Source organism: Spinacia oleracea, chromosome 4 (genome assembly GCF_020520425.1).
Source record: "Spinacia oleracea cultivar Varoflay chromosome 4, BTI_SOV_V1, whole genome shotgun sequence".
In the NCBI taxonomy this organism is placed as follows: Eukaryota; Viridiplantae; Streptophyta; class Magnoliopsida; order Caryophyllales; family Amaranthaceae; genus Spinacia; species Spinacia oleracea.
In genome coordinates, this window is record NC_079490.1 from 51,668,471 (window position 1) to 51,684,516 (window position 16,046).

The following is a 16,046-nucleotide window of genomic DNA, read 5'->3' on the forward strand; positions in this document are numbered from 1 at the left end:
ATGGACAATTTGAATCGTTGGTTTTCTTACTAACTTATGGAATGAAACTCTATCTCCATCTGGCGTTATAAGGGTCACACTTTGCCTCGAACAATTAAGGTTAGCTTCATACTTAGTCAACCAATTCATTCCCAAGATTACATCAAATTCAGATAGGTCAAAAGCTATTAAGTCTGCTCGAAACTCAACTTTCTTTATTATAATAGGGCAATCCTTATACATGGTTCTACATTTCACAATTTCTCCACTAGGAAGGGAAACACTCATAGCATGAAAGTCACAACATGGTTTCAAATTTAAATACTTTGCAAACAATGGAGAAATAAAGGAATGTGAAGCTCCAGAATCAAAAAGAACATGAGATGGTAAAGAATGGATAGAGAAGGTACCGGTGATAACATTATCATTCTCATCTGCCTCATCTTGTCTCATCACAAAAACTCTTCCAGCTGGCGGTGGTCGGGGTGGGTTGCGGTTTGAACCTCCTGTGTTGATGTTGTTCCGACCACGATCGTTGTTAGTTGAAACTGGTCCTCTCGTGGTTGGGGTTACCTGCTTCGGACAATCTCTGATGTAATGATCATGGCTCCCACATCGAAAACAAGTGTTCGATCCTACACGGCATTCACTCTCGATGTGGCCTCTTCTCCCACATTTGGCACATTCTTGCGCCCTATTATTCTGGTTTCCACGATAACCTTGTCCTTTGTTTCCAACATCGTTCCTCCTTTGGTTTCCTTGATAGCCTTGGTTAGGCTTCTTTGCTCCTCCTTGACTCTAGTTTTCATTCCTCCTTTTATACCCAACATTCTTCGCTTCTCGAAGCAGTACCACTCGCTCTACGTTAGCTGCAATATCAACCATATCCTGGTATGAAGTAAACCTCTGAGTGGACAACCTATCCTGGTACTTAAGGTGCAGTCCTCGCTCGAAACGGTTCATCCTGGACTGCTCTGTCGACACCAAGTCTGGTGCAAACCTTGACAACTCCATAAACTTATTTGCGTATTCCAACACGCTCATTGTTCCTTGTTGCAAGTGTAGAAATTCATCTTCTTTTTGTTTCCTCAGGGATGGTGGATAAAACTTGTCTCTCATTAACTTTTGTAGCTCGTTCCAACCAAATCCAGACCCATTCTTTCGTTCCTTGTTAACTTTCCACCATAATCCTGCTTGACCCGTCAAGTAGAACACTGCGAAATCAACTCTCCATTTCTCAGGGCATTTCAGGGTTTCAAACAACTGATCAATGCGACTTATCCAATCCTCGAACTCAACTGGATCGGGCTTGCCATCATAGGACGGTGGGTTAAGCGATGAAAAGTTCTTGAACATCGTTGCGCTCTCGTTCCCATTAACATCTTTCTTTTTCCGAGAATCATGGACTAATTCGGCCAACATTGCACTCACATTTTCCAATCGTTCCATCCTTTCCTCATGGCCATTAACATGGACATACTCCTCGTGAGTAATGTCGTTATCATCGTGAACATGATGCTCGTTGCGAGCTCCGTTGGTAACATCGTTGATATCATCAATGGTCGACATTCTGCATAACATATCTTATCAGATTGAAGCGAAATAATAATATAAAATAAACCCTTTGATCCCGTTCCTACACTCACACTCATATTCATTTTAACTTAGCAAGATTTTAGAACATTCTATTTTAACTCATTCCTTAAAATTCTTCACTTAAAGCCTAATGAATTCTATTCGTGCCAAAACCCGTAAGGTTTAGCACTTATGGTCCAGAACATTTGCTCTTGATACCAAACTGTAATGCCCCGACCTCTAATTCAATAATTAAAGCATAATTAGCAGCGAAATTAACCTAATTGGTCAGGGCATTACCTGCCGTAACTTCCTTTTCGGAAATTACAAGGCAAACATCAATCATAAGCCTTTAAATACTCCAAAATATATATAATAATCCTTTAATATTATTAAAATGAAACTACATAACTTACTAAGAGTCTTTAATTAAAACTATTAAACTATTAAAACTGTAAGCATAAACTAGGTGGATGATAATAAAGTGAAACTCCTCGCCACTACTCGTGTCCATCATCCCCCGCAGTACCTAAAACGGGAAACAAAACGGTGAGCCGAAGACTCAGTAATGAACTATTCTAGCAGCGTAAATTCATTTCAATTCATTTTATTTAATAACACAGGGAGAATAGAATAAGTAAAACATTTAATAAAACATCATATTCACTTCATTCATAAACTTTGCAATTTAACATGCTAGTTGTCGGCAAGTACGAACCGTGAAGGAATTCTCCACTGGGCCTGGGCCCACAAGAGCCTAGGCTCATCGTAACATGGGGCCTGGGCCCTGAGCATGGGCTCATAAACCATGGGAGTCTGGGCTCGTGATCCATGGGTGGACAGGTGTCCGTGGTGCATGGATGACCGATAGATAGGAAGATGGTAGTTTATATACCGCCAGACAAACCAGGTCTTTCACTTTCATTTATCATGTTTTGTATAATTTTACCAAGCCTTGGCTTGTATTTCAGTTCGAAATAACATAACTTATTTAGCTCATAAAACATCATTTTGATCCTGGGATCAATAAACATATTATTTCTTTCAAAGCATTGCATAAACATAATTTTATGAGAAAACTCAATCAAATCATATTATAATAAACAATTCAAACAAATCATATTTCATCCCACAATCCATAAAACACGTCAAAACATTTAATTCATAAATTCAATCATAACGTCATAATTTCATAAATCATATTTATAAGGGGATTGCGGGGACTAGCAATAGCCGTTACCTCACTTCCACGACTTTGCTAAGGATTTACGTTGGTTCGTTCGTCCTGAGCTCCGAGTCCAATTTCTTTAAAAAATATTAAATAATTGAATTAGTACCAAAATGATAAATAATCTAACTTAATAATTTTGAAACTTTATAATTAACCAATTTTCTAATAATAATGTTAAATATATATATATATATATATATATATATATATATATATATATATATATATATATATATATATATATATATATATATATATATATATATATATATATATATAATTTCATAGTTTTAATGAAAATATAATAAAACGCCAATTTTAGTGAAGAATATAATTAATTGAAATTTCAATCGAAACATGTATATATTTTCCTTAATTAATTTACACGAAAATCTTATTTAAATTTTGCCCTTGATAAATCCATTTAGTAACTTATTTTAGTTAAATCGATAATATAATTTAAAATCAATATTTTATAAAATCATAAATTTTATACGTAATGAATTTTATAAATAACGAGTTTTAATATAAATAACGAATTTTTAATTAAAATTATACTTTCGAAATTTAACGAAAATGTTATTATTAATCGAATTTTCAATCGAAATACATATATATTTGATAAATAAATTTCCATGTAATTAATATTTAAATTCCATTTGAATAAATAAAACTTGAATCTTTACTCTCATTAAATTGGTTATAAAATCTGAAAATAATAAATAATTTATTAGTAATTAATTAGATTATAAAAGATATTTATTAAAACGTAAATATTATAGAAATTCTGAAAATAATAAACAATTTTTATTAGTAATTATATATTTTGTAAAAATTATTAAACCATAAGTATTGACAAATGAAAAATCTGAAAATTCAGATTTAGCCTTACCAAAGGCCTAAATGGAATTTGGCCCAATTGTATGGGGGTTTGAGGAGAATAAAAACAAAGCCTTATAATCTGATTTATGGTTTTGGGTTTTGGTTGAGGCAAGAGCCGCACGACAGGGGAAGGGGAAACGAAGGAAGCAGGGGAGGAGGGAGCACGGTACAGGGAAGGAGGGGAAGGGAGGTGGCTGGCTGGGCGACGTGGTCTGACGCGACCGTGATGGCGGTGGTTTGCGGCGGTGGTACAAGCGAGAGAAGGAGGGAGTGCGAAAATGAAGGGGAAGCAGGGGAGGGGTTGTGAGGGAGAGTTCTGGCGATTTTGGGCGGAGCACCGGGGGTTTGTGTGGCGGCGGAGGTTGGTGTGTGGGTTGGTGATGGTGAGCGGTGGTGGAGTGCGATGGGGGGTGGTGCTGCGAGGTGGAGAAAGGAGCAGGAACAGGGGAGGGGGCAGGGCGTCGCGAAGGGAGGAGAGAGCGGGGAAGGGGATACGGTGAGGTGGTGGTGTTTGGATGGTGGTGAAATGGTGGTGGACAGGGGTGGCAGACGGTGATTGTTGGCGGTTGTTGTTATTGGTGGTGGTTCAAGCAATTGGAGGAACAAGGAGGAATTGCTTCTCAGTTTTGTAAATCGATTTTGGTTGAGAAACAAAAGGTGTTGTCTGATTATAAAATCAAGAAGAGTGAAGAACAAGGTGCATTCCTTGGGCTCCAAGGAGTGAATTTGGACAGCATATAAGGGAAGGAAGGAAGTATTGACTTCCTGGTTTGAGCGTGGAGAGCAAGCAAAAATAAAGCTGACATTTTCATTTTTTTATTATTTTTTTTATTTTTTTTTAATAAATTCACAATATTTGGCGAAAATTCAGGATTTGTAATTAATTTTCAGAAATAAAAATGTTTAATTAAAATAATTCCTTAAAAATAAATAAATTATCGTTAACGAAAATAAATAATTTCAGTTTATAAATTTATCGTTTAAAATAAATCGTAAAAACGATTAAAATAACGAAATTCGATTATTCGTAATTTAATTAAAAACGAAATCAAGTTAATAAATATATTTAATTTTAATAAATCGAATTTAAAATTCCGGGGTATTACATTAATTCCCATATTTGAATCATCAAAATCCATCTTCAATCCATTGTTTCTCTCACTTTATCTCTCCGAAAACTCACTAAAACCCTAAAATATTAGAGAACTAATCTAAATATATGTACATGGTTCTAACTCTCCCCCTCAAAATAAAATAGCTAAGACTATTTAAACTAAATGATAATAAAGAAATTAAAAAGAGAAAAGAAAACAAAGTAAAAGAAAACAAAAGAAAAGAACTAAAAAAGAAGAGGAGAAAATGAATTATAAAAAGAAAAACCAAAAAAATAATTAAAAACCTCCCTTTTTGTTAAAACCCACCCCGTAGCTTTCTTTTCTCTTTAAATAAGTCAGCCCCTTGGGCCTCCACCCTCCTTCGTTTCTTTTTAATTCGCAGCCCCCATCCCCTCTTCGTCCTTTTCTTGAGATTTTGCTCCCTCATAATTTTCAGCTGCTTCACAATTCATCATCATCAACATCGCCGTCGATCTTCCATCATCAGACCACCGTGCATCACCGTCCATCCACTTCCTCGGTCGATCCAGACCATTGATTTTCTTTGCTTCTCCCCTTCTTCACGCAATCGTGGTCGTTGAATTTCAAATAAATCACAACCGTCGGAGTTCATTAATCCGTACAACAATTGAGCGCCCAAAAGTTCGGTCGAACTTTAATGGAGGTTCGGACGAACCCGTTTCGGTTAGGGCGAACACCATTGAGGTTCGACCGAACCTCATACAATCAGGAACTCTAAATTTTCGGTTCAGCCGAACTAATTTACGGGTTCGAACGAATCAATTACTCTGTTTTTACTCTGTTTTCTGGGTTCTATTTTGATTGATTTTGATTGTATTTTTGCTGGGTTTTGTGCGAATTGGGTTGAGGTGGCCAGTTGTGGTGCTGTTGGCTGCGTTGAAGGTGGCGAGAAGGTGGGTGGCGATTGGTGTTGTTGTTGGTTGTGGTGTGGCGTGGAAATGGTGTACGGTGGCAGGTGTGAGGTGGTGTGAAGGGGCGAGAGAAGAGGATGGAGATGAGAGGCAGGGTGGTGTAGGATAAGTTTGAGGGGTGGTGTAGGATAAGGGAGAGGGGTGGTGGCAGCAGGGCAGCTTGTTGCTCTAGCTTGAAACCGTTGACTTTTCCTGACCGACCTAAGACTTGACTCAACCTTTGAAACTCGTGTTCGATAATCCACACCGTTCATCTATACAATTAAAATAAAAAATGAAGGGAGAAACAAATAAATGTAAAATAAAAAAAATAAAAAAATGAATAAAATGAATAAAAACTAATAATAATAATAATAATAATAATAATAATAATAATAATAATAATAATAATAGAAATAAAAATAGAAAATAGAAAATTAATAACGAAAACTAAATAATTAAACGATAAATTGTAAAACAAGTAAAATAAATAAATTACGGAATTAAGATATAAAAACTAACAAAAATAGCTAAAAATGCTAAACTAGGTTATAAATAGTCGGAATAAGAAATTAAGGAAAATAAAGATTAAAAATACTAAAAATAGAATAAAACGACTCAAATTATGCCTAAATCACTATCCTATGAGCGACATAAATGTCACTCATCAAATGCCCCCAAACTTGAGCTTTTGCTCGTCCACGAGCAAAACAAAGAAACACAAAGGGAAATAGGATAGAAAATTTGGGCAAAACGAGTTATTAAGAAGCTAATCAATATAGAAAATAGAAATTGAGATAGAATATACACTAACTCACTGTCGTAGGAATCACGATTGCATTTAAGCACATGCAATAAGCTCTTTAAACCCCTAAATCGCTCTAGAGGGCGAGTGAGATCTCGCAAGGGTTTCCCACAAGATTAACCCATAACTCTTATTAAGCACAATCAAGACAATTCACCCAAAGTCATCTCATCAAGTATGGTTCACCAAACATGGTCGATTCAAACAAACTTTCAAAGCATAGCCATCATCAAAATGCATCCATGAATTAGGAATATAAGGGATAGACTAATCTAAGGTGCAAGAGAATCACAATCAAAGCATCGAATCATCAATTAGGTTTACTAATGCATCGAAAAGTCAAAAATTGTTCTCAAATGGATAAATATGATCACAACCACCTAAAATGCACATTCACTCCCCCAAACTTGACTTTTGCTAAGAGGATCTTGGAATGTAAGATTAAGGGACTTGAGTAATGGGTCTAGAGTCTCGATTCTTGAGCCGCAATGACATTCATCATCACTAGGGAAAACTTTACTTAATAAATCTTCAAGCTCCCACTCAATCATCTAAACTAACCCACTTTCTCATGGACTTGTGGTATTTACCACTTATTGACTCTTTTTTTTTTCTTTTTGTAAACTTTAATAGGCTTATTATGCCTTGTGGGCTCATTGGCGCCACTTATTGACTCGGACTTGACACTTTGGCTTTCGCCTTGTGGGCTCATTGGCTCCACTTATTGGACTCAAAACATTAATCACAATCTTTTTGTTCTACAATCCAATGAACTCTTAGCATTGGTCTTACCTAAGGGAATGAAGTGTGCATCAAAGGGAATTAAGGTAGCAAAGAATTTCCAAAAGAGAACAAAATAGACTCTTTTCAAACCCAAGCTTATCATTTAGAATCATCAAAAAAAAATTCAAGGAGAGACTCAAGCAACAAAGATTAAGCTATCTCTAATCGCCCTAACTCATACATGTAAAAATTCAACGGAAATACCTTTACTCAATTATCCAAATGACAAGCAAGGGAATCCACATTAAAAATCATCAAGATTCTTCCTTTGGACGAACAAATCATTTTTTGTGCTTTTATTCAATCACTTGAGACTTTTTTTGGATTTTCTAAACTTTTTTGGATTTTTTTTGATTTTTTTCAAAAGTTTGAAAGAAAAGATAAATAAAAACAAATAAATAAAGAAAATATTTTTGGATTTTAAATTTTATTAAAGAAAAGAAAATAAAGAAATAAAAAGAATGAAGCCTCCCCCCAAGCTAGCGAAAAGCTATCCCCCCCAAACTAGAATTAAGCATTGTCCTCAATGCTTGAAACAAAGACTCAAGGGAAGGGAGGGGGGAAAAGAAAACACGCATTCAACCAATATACATAGTTCCACAAATCACAACACATTAGAGAAAGAGAAATGGAGGCATCCAAATCAATATTTTAAACCATCCAACCTCATGCCTCATCATTTCATACGCCCAATCAACCAATGGAGTAACGAAAAGAAGGAGAGGAAGGACACTACCGGATAGTAGGTGGGTGTAAATACCCGCAAATGATCCAATTTCTCCATTTGAAATCAACTTTCACCAAAGTCGCGCTTTGTTTTCATATGCTATCGAGAATGAACGTTTATTCCACTTAAGTACCTAAAACAAAATTGAAAAGAAACATAAGTAAGAACAAAAATAAAGAAAATGAAAGCAATAAAGCACGGGTTACTTCCTGAGAAAGGCTTGTTTAAGGTCCCAAGCACGACCTTTCTAGTAAATAACCCGACAAAGAACGCAAGAGTTTGTCAAATGCATCGGCACACATTTCAAGGAGTAAAAAATATGCAATGCTTAAAAGAAAAACATGCACAAATATTAGTGTCATTATATGCCAACAAGGAGAAGGATGCCGAAAAGAAGTAGGATCAAAAGGGAAAACAAGAAAATAAGAAGAAGAAAAATCAAAAGAATTAGAAAAAGAAGAAATAATCGGCAAACTCTCCTCTACAAACTCTTTTTGGGGGGGCAATCTCACTCTTTTCCTTAAACATGATTGAATTGGGAACTTTGAGGACAATGGAGGAAAGATTATCATCTAATGGAGATGGTTTGAGAAAAGAAAAAGGGTTTGAGGTGGGAAAAGAAGGAACTAGGCCAAGCTTTCTTGAAAATAGGACATAAAGGGAAGGGGTAGAAACAAGGGTTTCACAAACAACTCCTCCCGCATCACAAGACTCCAAAACATAAGCTTTTTCAACCAAAGGGTCCTCAATCAAGGATTTTTCCTCCAAATCATTCGCCTCAAAAACATCCTTAACGACCAAATGAGATGTCTTAATTTCACATTGACCAAAGAATTCACTCAAGGAAGGAGAGATACGAGAGGATGGTGCTCTAAAGATAGCGGAAAGGGAGTGAAATTAAGGTCACTTGAGATAGGAGTAAGAGACTCAAGAATCGAATCATCAATCAATAAGGGCTCATGATTCTCTACACCCTCAACTAACCAATCCCCAAAAGAGGCTACCTCACTCTCCTCAACATCATGCTCCTCATCTTCATCATCCCAAAAACCACCATCAAGATTTAGACTACTCTTTCCCAATTGATTTTCATTCTCAACCTTCACCAAATCATCATCAATAATAGCAAAATGGTCTATGGGTTTCCGAATAGCATTGATTTTAGCCTCAAGAAAGGTCATATGATCGGCTATTTGGTTGGCCCTAGAATTAAACTCTTTGATGCAATTCTCAAGGATAAGCTCTAAGTTAGGTTCCGATGATTCTGAATGCATAGAATATTGAAAATCAACAAGGGAAGAAGAATCACAATCAAGCATATGAGGGAGATCATGCGAATTCTTGCAAATAATTGAAGGACTTTGATAAGAAGCATCAAAAACATTTACATTAGAATGCAACTCATCAACATGAGAATAAGGGGAAACGAGATTAGAATCATGCATATTCGGCTCACTATTGAAAGCATGCGACATTTCAAGGAAATTCATGCAAAAACTAGAATCAACATTAGAAACATGAAAATCCCTAACACATGTCCTATGATTGGTCATTTCCAAATCATAGGTATCTCTAGCTAACCAATTATAAAAATTCCAAGCTTCATCCAATGATTTAGCCCGAAATTCACCATGAATGATATTCTCAACCATTCCCCTAGTAAGTTCATTAAGACCATCATAAATCATTTCACATAACTCCCACAAATCAAACCTATGATCACTTCCAAGAGATTCCTCAAGTCTTTCAAAATACCTCCAAAACCCTTCATGCTCAAATTGAGGAAACGAGAAACTTGCCATTTTTTGAATTTTTCAAAATAAAACAAATAAATAAGAAAAACAAAAAGAATTATGCACAATGACCTAGACTCATCTAACTAACACAAACTAATGCAAACCGAAGTCCCCGACAACGGCGCCATTTTGATAGGAGAAAAACTAGGTCGTTACTAGTCTCTCCTAATCAAACAAATTACCTAAACTAACCACTAAACACAAGTAAAGCGGTAAGCAAGGGTCGGAATCCACAAGGACTAAGGTGCGCTAATTTATGCTAATCGAACAACAAGCTAGGTCGAAACGAGTTGGAAAATCAACTAACCAACTAAAACTAAATCAACTAAACTAACTACCAAAGACAAACGAGGTTAGGGAATGGGGATCAAACGCCAACAATAATGAAACAAGTATATGAGAAACAATTCAGAACGATGATGCACAAGCAAAGCATGAATGAGACGTTGGTTAGAAATAGATCCCCAAATGACTCCCGCCTTGGATCAATTCTTAGAATAGTCAAATGCGAACTCCCGTCCTACACACAACTACCCTTAGGTCACGGTTAAGCACAAACCAAACAATAGTCAACTTAGGTCACGATCCCTCGATTTTCCTAAAGTCAACTACCCCAAAATCTAAGTCATACACAAGTAGCTAATTTGCATACAACAAAGTTTGAGTATGCTCAAACAAACAATAATTTAATCATGCAACATCACCAAATTCAAACTCATTTGCCCAAATCAATCATTGTTAGGTTTTCACCCAAACCCTAACCAATACAGTACTCAATCAACATAAAAATACTAAATTTAAAGACTTTAACAACTAATAACATGATACTAAGCAAAAACAACTAATTTGAAGATTAAATTATAAAACTAAACATGAAACTAATCTAATCAAGGAAACATATGAAACAATAAATAAGACAATAAATGAAGAGAGAAAAGTAAGAAATTCTCATTGATTAATTGATGGAGATCTCCAAATCATTAATTCCCATATTTGAATCATCAAAATCCATCTTCAACCCATTGTTTCTCTCACTTTATCTCTCTGAAAACTCACTAAAACCCTAAAATATTAGAGAACTAATCTAAATATATGTACATGGTTCTAACTCTCCCCCTCAAAATAAAATAGCTAAGACTATTTAAACTAAATGATAATAAAGAAATTAAAAAGAGAAAAGAAAACAAAGTAAAAGAAAACAAAAGAAAAGAACTAAAAAAGAAGAGGAGAAAATGAATTATAAAAAGAAAAACCAAAAAAATAATTAAAAACCTCCCTTTTTGTTAAAACCCACCCCGTAGCTTTCTTTTCTCTTTAAATAAGTCAGCCCCTTGGGCCTCCACCCTCCTTCGTTTCTTTTTAATTCGCAGCCCCCATCCCCTCTTCGTCCTTTTCTTGAGATTTTGCTCCCTCATAATTTTCAGCTGCTTCACAATTCATCATCATCAACATCGCCGTCGATCTTCCATCATCAGACCACCGTGCATCACCGTCCATCCACTTCCTCGGTCGATCCAGACCATTGATTTTCTTTGCTTCTCCCCTTCTTCACGCAATCGTGGTCGTTGAATTTCAAATAAATCACAACCGTCGGAGTTCATTAATCCGTACAACAATTGAGCGCCCAAAAGTTCGGTCGAACTTTAATGGAGGTTCGGACGAACCCGTTTCGGTTAGGGCGAACACCATTGAGGTTCGACCGAACCTCATACAATCAGGAACTCTAAATTTTCGGTTCAGCCGAACTAATTTACGGGTTCGAACGAATCAATTACTCTGTTTTTACTCTGTTTTCTGGGTTCTATTTTGATTGATTTTGATTGTATTTTTGCTGGGTTTTGTGCGAATTGGGTTGAGGTGGCCAGTTGTGGTGCTGTTGGCTGCGTTGAAGGTGGCGAGAAGGTGGGTGGCGATTGGTGTTGTTGTTGGTTGTGGTGTGGCGTGGAAATGGTGTACGGTGGCAGGTGTGAGGTGGTGTGAAGGGGCGAGAGAAGAGGATGGAGATGAGAGGCAGGGTGGTGTAGGATAAGTTTGAGGGGTGGTGTAGGATAAGGGAGAGGGGTGGTGGCAGCAGGGCAGCTTGTTGCTCTAGCTTGAAACCGTTGACTTTTCCTGACCGACCTAAGACTTGACTCAACCTTTGAAACTCGTGTTCGATAGTCCACACTGTTCACCTACACAATTAAAATAAAAAATGAGGGGAGAAACAAATAAATGTAAAATAAAAAAAATAAAAAAAATGAATAAAAACTAATAATAATAATAATAATAATAATAATAATAATAATAATAATAGAAATAAAAATAAAAATAGAAAATTAATAACAAAAACTAAAATAATTAAACGATAAATTGTAAAACAAGTAAAATAAATAAATTACGGATTTAAGATATAAAAACTAACAAAAATAGCTAAAAATGCTAAACTAGGTTATAAATAGTCGGAATAAGAAATTAAGGAAAATAAAGATTAAAAATACTAAAAATAGAATAAAACGACTCAAATTATGCCTAAATCACTATCCTATGAGCGACATAAATGTCACTCATCAAATCTTCAATTGTTTTGAAAATAATACCTGTAAGATCATGTGCTTTTCTCTATCTCATTCGATACATTTGTTTTCGATTTTCCCGGTGCATAATATAATAATTCTTTAGCTTCACCTGAAATAAATACATTTTCTTGTATATGATATTACAAGACTTATCCATACACATTGGACATATATACCTTGTTCTGGAGGTCATAAATTGTAGTTTTTGATCAATGTTGATCAAACTTTGTTGGTCATACTTTCATGGCAATACATGATAAATAACAATATCATCGTCCAACTTGGAGGTATAATATAGCTAATAATGTTATTTATGGTTCTTCTAGACCATGACATAATATCCATTGGAAGGACATTACATACCTTTATCTTATATTTTAAGATGATTCATATTTGTACAAGAATTCTTTCATGAATAAATTAATATGTATATTTCAAAACTCTCAAGTACTCAAACTACTGGTTGAGAAAACATTCCAAAAACACTCTTTTAGAGTTTTGATAATATCTCATCAATGTTGGGATGTTTGTATGCAAAACTCAAAAGGCTAGATGTTTAAGAACATCATGAATAAGTTTTTCAAGAACTTTTCTTATTTGCATGATTCATAACATACTATTAAATCAATATTATATTTCTTTTGCAACTACTAGCCCAATGAAGCAGGAATCTCATCTTATAAATTTCCATAAAGTTGCAAATCCGTCTTACCATTATTTGGATTCATATTTCATATACGACATCATAATAGTTTTGAAACACGTATTACGAAATTATAACTAGATAATTCTACATCATGCCATGATAAAACATAAAACAAACTAAATGTATGATGAATGATGCATGATGCATGATGCATTTACCTATTAACTACACATGTATATGAATGTAAGACTCAAATGCAAAACAATGTACAGTGTGGATATTTCAAATCCATAACTTGTTGGACTTCAGGCCCATGAGCTCATTTGATCATTATAGTCATGTCTACATCGAAACAGACATAGATTTACGATCCCCTATTCAAAATCCATTATTTCTCGCATATGCATTATATTTCGGTTCCATCATCTACCGGTATCATCAAAATTCTTCAACATATACTTTGCATGCTATTTATGAATGATATCTGAATACTTATTCAATAGGTACCATTCATCTTTTCTCACAGGCCATCTATTATATTTCAGATATCTATACCACTTCAAGGGTATTTTATACACTATATAATTAATAGTGTTTTCTTTATTTTCAAAAATATCATCAACTGCATTATCTTTCCATCCTTATCATATAATCACTATGTTGGAACCGTATATTTAATCTACACTTCAGGTGTAGAGATTTAAATAAATATTTGCAAGATATATATTTCTCAACACTTACTATATGTAACATCTAGCACTATGACTATCATACACCTTTATGCCTTTGAACATGTAACAGTTTAACACAATCAAGTCATAGATATTTATGTCCAAACATACTTCGAGGACATAAAGCTGGCATGTACACTTACTCATATGGGGATCAATTTATTATCTTTCAATTTTGCCAACTTATTCTTGCTCGTCTCCCCTAAGTTGGGAAAATATTTTCAATATGTTACGGGGGCATAAAAAATTTCACCAACTAAATAATACACTTTTCAACGTGTATTTTGATAAATATTACATACTTTTGTTCTCTTCTGGAGATCAACATTGATTATGGGGAGTAGATATAATATGCAGTTGTTTTCTTCATATTTTCTCTTTTTGTGCTGACGTATGATTGCCCCGATCAAGAGATTTATGATGCTTATTTATGATACTTAAATCAATCACAAAATACTTGTAAACTTATTGGTGATCTTCAAGTCACCTACTATCATTCTGGTGAAATTCAGGCCACTTACTATCATGGTGAACTTCAAATCACCTATCATTATACAATTTTCAAAATCATTAATATCTCTTGTATTTATTTTCTCAATCGATTCATTATAATTCGATTGAAATACAACTCAACCTCATCATTTTGTCCTGCCTTTGAATATATACAACATATGAGGGAGTGTCAGCACATAAAATTTTATTTGATAAGAATTTTCAAATTCTCATAACGGGTGTTCTTAAACCCGGATGGCCTGGATTATCACATCATGCCTATATAATATCATATAAAATATTTCATTCGATAAATGCTGGTTATCTTCTCAAAGTGATCACTGTAATTATAGAATACTATAATTTGAACATATTGTGATGTGATATAACGACACAAACTGGTGTCTCAATTATAACTGCAAGACAATCTAAACAAAACTTATGGAAGATAGCTTGTACTCTTCAAGAGTATTCATTACAACTTTGGTACATATCACAAAAGTATACATCTTCATAATGTAGTATATTACTCATACTCATAGAGCGAGTCAATAAGACATGATCAAAGATTTGTACCAAGTTTAACATATTGTATTATAATCCTGATCATATACTACTAATTTTATTATGTTGAGAGCTATTTCCCACTAATCCTTGCATGTATTCATGTATAAATTTGGTTTGGAGAGCGCTACAATGTTTACTAGACATATATTTTCATACACCATGTTTATCTACAATTTATTCCCTTTTGATGGGTGCTAATAAAGCTCAACAAGATGCTTTGGTGTAATGGGCCAAACATTTGTTAATTTTTCCTCTGCAACCAACCAAAAATATAAAATTTGTATTTTCTCATTATTAACTTTCACATGCTTTTCAACATTTACAATCTCACTTCTGGTGTGTATATGTGTATTTTGAAATTACATTTGTACTCATTTATTCACCCATGATTATATTATATTTTACTTTCACATCCTCGATCATGACTATTGACATTATCTTCACTATCTTTAGTCATACAATTTCTCATTCACTTCTGGGAATGGTTTACCTAATTGAATGTGATCATAATGATTTTCTTCAGGATTTCGTTATTTGTTTCCTCCACCAAAAAGACAATATATAACTATTTAAAAACACTCTTAAATCTCTCTCAAAAATATCGCGTCTGCAGGACCACACTAGTTTCATGAAAGAAATGTAGGGTATCTTGACAACAAGATTTAGAAACTATTATAGTTTTCTAGGTCATATTTTCTTCACTTCTCCAAAAGGTCTGCGGGCCTTTAATGGTCAAAAGTCTAAACTTAAGTCGTGAACCTATTTTGACTTGTAAACAACAGTCAAGGGTATATTCGCATTTCAACATATAACACCCTTGATAAAAAAAATTCTTCAGAAAGAGCAAGACCACATATTTAAGTTTTTCAATATTATCTAGTAAATTTTACTTGTTTTAGTAGACCAATATCCTTTTTCTCCATAGCGGTAACATACATTGGTCAAGTATCATTTTTATCTTGTTCTTGTTTGTTGACATCCTTGTCCCACTTCTGGTGAGGATATGAGTTATTGAGAGAACCATCTCGGCCTCAAACTCGACCATATTCGTATCCACGCCAACGTCCATGACCACGTCCTCGACCACTTTTGTTGTGTGGTATTTTTCTTTCCCATTATGGGATGTCCCATTCGCTTAAGGGAATGGAGCAGGACCAGTTGGACGTGAATCTTAATTTTTAATCAATAGCTCATTATTTTTAAAAAAAATTTTTCAGCCACAAGGAGACAAGATATAATTTCAAAATA